The 4454-nt window shown below is 44.2% G+C and overlaps 1 long non-coding RNA gene across 1 annotated transcript; it reads left to right on the forward strand.

Moving 5' to 3' along the window:
- Positions 1-502: 502 nt before the first annotated feature.
- Positions 503-2993, forward strand: LOC124651170. Its single transcript, XR_006987299.1, has 4 exons — positions 503-589; positions 1267-1429; positions 1982-2068; positions 2913-2993. It is a non-coding gene; the product is annotated as an uncharacterized LOC124651170 (long non-coding RNA).
- Positions 2994-4454: the final 1461 nt, after the last annotated feature.

The raw sequence follows: 4454 nt of genomic DNA on the forward strand, positions 1-4454 counted from the left end.
GCATCTTGGAGAGTGAACTTTGAAATGAATGGATCTTACTGAAATCAGTGGCATGCAATTCTGCTTGGCTGAAATCAGTGGTGTTATGAGCACAATTTTTTTTTAAAAAAAATGATTCCTACGTGGGAGGAGCCACGTGGTATTTTTGATAGAGGGGGATACAACATCACCGAAATTGCAAGCATGAGGACTTGAACTCGGGTGGTTGGAAGGCATCAGCCCCTCCCCACCACTAGGACATGCCTTAGTCTGCTTATGAGCACAATTTAGTCTTCGCATATATGATACTGAGAAAGGTAGTGTGTTCGTGTGTGTGTCATGTAACATTGTAGTATCTCCATTATTTATTATCTTTTACTTTTGCGGCTTGCCTAAAATTCTTTTGGCATGAATTCTGTATGTTTTTTCTAATGAGCACGTTTTGACTTGTCTAAATTTTTTTGTGGCCAGGCGCCGCTGACGGGGATATCGCACCATCTGTTGTTACACGAGGTCTGCAGCGGCGGATGTGGCAGACTGTTGATGTTGCTGGAAAGGCTGCCGCCAGCCCCCAGCTGCTCCGTATGGACGACCAGGGCTTGGCGTCGAGGTAATCTCATTCTCTCTAGCGTGTCGTGGCCGTGTTTGTTTATTTTGCTGGTCATGCCCTGGTTGTTTAGTATGGTTACTACAGTTGGTGAACTGTGTTGGTAGCAGTGCTATTATGATTTGTTTCGCGTAGTTGATCATGTCTTGATGCAGTTTTCTTGTAACTTGTTTGTAGTAGTGTTGTTTTCTTGATTTAAATGTTTAAATAGCTGATCAATGTGCTAGTATTTTTTTGGAGTAGTTTCATGTGCAGTACAGAAGCTAGAATCTGATATGTGACATTCTTTTAATTACGAGCTCCAGTATATAAAGGCAGCTGATCAACGTGCTAGTATTTTTTGGAGTAGTTTCATGTGTAGTACAGAAGCTAGACTCTGATCTGTGACCTTCTTTTAATTACGATCTCCGGTATATAAATGTAATTAAGTTGCTATGGTCTGATTCATTTGAGTATATTAATCATGCAATTTTTGGTGTTAAGAGAGTTGTCCATATCTGCACCTAATTATACAACTAAACTGAAATACTTAATTGTAGTATCCTAACCTGATTTCTTTCTAGAAATTCTATGTTGTATTGTTTACTAGAAATTCTGTCTTGTTTGTCCATTCCAACTAACCTAGCTGGCCATGTATTTTCACAATACTGTTCTTGACCATTCTTCTTTGTTTATTTCAGCAAGGGCTCCATGTCTGGTGCTTCCATGAGGTGCCCAGGTTGCCACGGTTCAGGCATGAAAGTGATTATCCGTTAGCTGGGTCAAGTGCTATTATGTGTGTTGTCTCTTAGGTCTGTTTCAAGTGCTATTATGTGTGTTATCTGCTATCTTATTCATGTGCTGGTGAGATACTGAGATGCTCTTCTTTTTCTTTTGCAAAGCAATTGTTGATTCACCCAAGTGTTGATGGAGTAGTACAACAGCCACAAGCTTTTGATTCATCATGATTTGTTTCGTGTAGTTGATCATGTCCTGACGCAATGTGTTTATATTTTCTTTGGGGTAGTGTTGTTTTCTTGATATAAAATGTTTAAATAGCTTATCAACGTGCTTGTAATTTTTTGGAATAGTTCCAAGTGTAGTAAAGTAGCTCAAACCTGACTTGTATTAAATCTGGTTGGCTTGATGAATGAGAAACCTGCATCTAAGTTGTTTGTGACATGGAAATCGTTTCTTTTTTTCCAGTTTGAATTGAGTCTTTAGACAATAGACAAATTATCGCCTAGCTTGGAAATGACATCTACATGTATTATGTATGTCTTGCTTGGAAATTGTGGTCTGACTTGAATGTTTTCTAGCTTTAGTAATTCCTTCTTTTAATAAGAAATTAAGAGTTGTGCCAGTTCCTGAACACTTCCTTTTTCTATATGTTTCTGTATATCGGGGGATTTCCAGTTGGTGGAGCTGGCTATGAGGTAGCCATAGCCGCCGGATCTGTCCGGCTGACAGCGGTGGCCGTCGTCTTCGACATGGTGGGTTTAGGTGAGTGTCAGATTCCTCTCTTGTTTCTTCTCATTTAGGACTCTGGTGGTGTGGTTATATTAAAGCTAGGAAATTTGATGGCCTGTGCTGTTTTTACGGCTTGTCTATGTCAGCAAATGAGCTTTCTTGTGCCGATTAGCAATTTGTATTGGCTTTGCTTTGGTTTAGTATCCAGTGTTGATCTCCAACTAAAACTATATTGTGTAGCTATGAAATTGTTTTGGAATGGCTGGCTCACTCGATTGTTTAGTTATCAAGTGTGTGTAACTGGTGAGCATGGTAAGAAGAGAGTGATCACTCAACTATGTAGCAGTTGGGTACTTATAATCATCATTTTGGTCGAGTCCAAAGTAGTGGTGTGCCATTTCTATTGTACTAAGCATGATTGCAGAATCAGTTTAGCTAATCCAATGACAAGTGAGACTTGCTTCTTTAAGTCTTAATATGCTGGTGAAAAATCTGAAATGCATGACCGTGTTGTTGCTTTAAAATTAGGAGCATGCAGGCATCCAATTAACAGATGTTTTTCTTTTCTTTTCTTTTGATAGCATTAAAAGGGAGCATTTTTTGGTTTCTTTTTCCATCGTATGCAACTCGAGGAATAGTTTTTGTCCTTATTAGTGAGCCATCCATCATTTTCATTCTAGATTTTTGTGGGTAAATGGAGCAGCCTTTGACAAAATGCTTGGTATGATAGTTGAACTTTAGAATTCATGGTTCTTGATGCATCAACATGTTAAGATTGATGTTTAAACCTAGAATTCGTTGTGCAAATCAATGCTTCTTTCTTCTTCTCCTAGTCTGCTTACTTTCATCTTGTTTATTTCCTGATAACCGTTCTCAGATGACTGGCGATCATGATGGCGTCCCAGGTGCTGAATGTTGAGGTCCTTGGACTCGCCACAATCTTTGGAAACTGCACTATACAAGGGCACATGATGATGATGGACATATGCAGTCTCGTTCTATCTCCTTACTATACAAGGCAAGAATTTCTTGTTGCATGGCAAGGTTTGAAGGTTGCAACGAACTTTGATGGCACAAACTAGGAAATGTGCAGTACTCCATCCTTTTCATGAAACTTGTATGAGAGTTGATAAAATTTAATTAGATGTATCTACATATCATATAGTATCTAGATACACCTAAGTTTAACAAATTTTACACAATTTTTGTGGGACCGAGGTAGTATAGCAAAATACAAAGTACGAACTTTGAACGCTAACTATTATCAAGTAAAAAAAACGGTGTGCGATAGTTATGAAAAATCTTTCATGGCCTGTAGCCGTGCAGGCAGGTCGACCTCGAATAAGGGAAAAGTGGAGCTCAAGTCTTCTTGCTTGCGCATCTCCCTTGTCTCCAAATCAAGGACGATGGTCCCACAATCTGTATGTATCAGCACCGCGTTGCTCATGCACTCTCCCAGCACTCCAACTTGAGCCCAAGGCCATGAGAAGGAATGCTGGGATCTAACGACCTCATCTTCTCCTCCGTGTCGATCACAGTTTCCAGCGACCAACTAGTATCGGAGACCTGCAGCCAGATGGATATCATGAACCTATGAAGGACGAGAATCCGCAGCCTCCCATCCGATGACATGCCCAGGCGGCGCTGGCCGGTCACGTGTGGGTGCGTGATAGTGTCCAGGTTTCCCGTGCGGACGTCGTATCTGATGAAGATCTCATTGTGATTCCGGCCGAGCCAATAGATGATGCCGCCTGGGAGTACGATGGCGCCACCATGCTCTTGGAACTGGAAGGGCCCCGAGCTGCACGTATATTCATTGACTGGTCCCCAGCTGACATCCGACGACGTTGCGATCTGGACTCGGAGACGCATAGTGTATGCAAAGATGCTCATGTGGGCGACCAGCAACAGGAAGGAGGAGGAGGAGTCGATGCCGTCTGCGGAGGTGAGCAGGACGCAGCTTCTGATGGAATACATGTGCACGCCGTCCATAGAGATGTCCGGCGGTTCGGAGAGGGAGGTGCGGGTGCCGGACATGGGGTCGTACACGCACAGGTCGGAGCCATAAGTCTTGCACCTCTTCAAGTGCCGGCGCCGGCGGAGGAGGACGAGGCCGCCACGCGAGGCAATGGGATCGTACCGGCGGAGGAGGTCGGCGGCGCGGCGCGACACAAAGGGTGCAAGCTGCTTGCCCACGAAGGACGAGGCGGCGAGCGTCGCTGGGTGGACCAGGGAGACGAGCGGATCGCGGCGGCGACGCATCTGGCGTCGGGCGTGGAGGCGCGCGAGCATGCAAGACGGCAGGGTGCCTGCTGCGGCTAGTCGCTGGACGAAGGTGGCAGCGAGGATGCGGCGACGGAGGGTCCTGCAGGCAGCGGCGAAACAGACGATGGTTCTGGCGTCGGAGCACGTGGCGATC

Source organism: Lolium rigidum, chromosome 5, assembly GCF_022539505.1.
Source record: "Lolium rigidum isolate FL_2022 chromosome 5, APGP_CSIRO_Lrig_0.1, whole genome shotgun sequence".
Lineage (NCBI taxonomy): Eukaryota > Viridiplantae > Streptophyta > Magnoliopsida > Poales > Poaceae > Lolium > Lolium rigidum.